Raw genomic sequence first — 1,234 nt, 5'->3', positions numbered from 1 at the left:
GGAGTGTGAACTTGGTACTATGTATTCCTTTTTTGATGCCTCCTATTCTTAAGCTCATTTTGTTATTATTTTTTTGCATTCTTTGTGCCAATAGTTGGTGTAGGACAGGTCGATAGAAGCTGATGGAAATGAATATAGGAGAATGGAGGGAAGGCACACCTTATATAGGCGGTGGTCCATAAATGGTGTACCAATTGTGTGGGTACAAGAACATTTATATTCGATTAACGTCGTAAAATACTTCACATGGTCTGTCTTTCCAAAGTATAGCAGCCATGAATGCTATAGTTCCATGACCACACTCATTTGATCATTCAGTTCCTTTCTATAGAATTTTTTATATATAGAGCATCCATCGTTAGGGGCATGTTCCATAACGCTCCCCAGACTCAAACTCCTTGACTCCCCAGCGAAGAAAACTGGAGTTGAATATTATGTTTTTTAGCAAACCAGAGAAACTTTATTGAACATGTTTAGGGGAATACAAAGTATTTGCCGGAGAAATGACAAGCAAAACATGCCTACTTACATCAAGTGTAGTAGCTAGATTACTGGTTTCAAAATTTGTTCTCCTATTCTCATCAGCAAAGTTCACCTTCTGAAAGCATGTTCCCTTTATTATAATCTCCCATTGAATGACATTATGACATTGTAACTCACTAGTAGAAAACAGGGTATACGTTCGGGCCTGGTTAGCCCATTAGTCCCGGTTCGGTCACGAACCGGGACCCATGGGCCCATTGGTCCCGGTTCGTGAGGCCAGGGGGCCTGCCGCGCCTCGTGGGGCCATTGGTCCCTGTTCGTCTGGCCTCTTCGGTCCCGGTTGGTGGCACAAACCTGGACCAATGGGTCTCGCTCCTGGCCACCACCATTGGTCCCGGTTGGTGGCCTAAGCCGGGACCAAAGGGAGGTCTTTAGGACCGGGTCAAGCCACAAACCGGGACCAATAAACCAGCCAGGGGAGAGGGCTTTCGTGTGTAAAACATTAAAAGCAAAAAGAATTTTTATAAAATAAATAAAAAAGCAAAATAAATAAATAAATAAGTAGAAACAAAATAAAATAAATAAGTACATACAAAAAAACTTTAATAAATAAGTAGAAACAAAATAAACTTTAATAAAGTAAAATAAATGAACTATAACAAAATAAATAAAAGTAGCAACAGTAAGTAGAAACAAAATAAAATAAATAAAGAAAAAAGAAAGAGTTTTCATAAAATAAATAAAAGAAGCA

This window comes from Triticum aestivum, chromosome 6B (genome assembly GCF_018294505.1).
Source record: "Triticum aestivum cultivar Chinese Spring chromosome 6B, IWGSC CS RefSeq v2.1, whole genome shotgun sequence".
NCBI lineage: Eukaryota > Viridiplantae > Streptophyta > Magnoliopsida > Poales > Poaceae > Triticum > Triticum aestivum.
Note: the sequence above shows the minus strand (reverse complement) of the source record.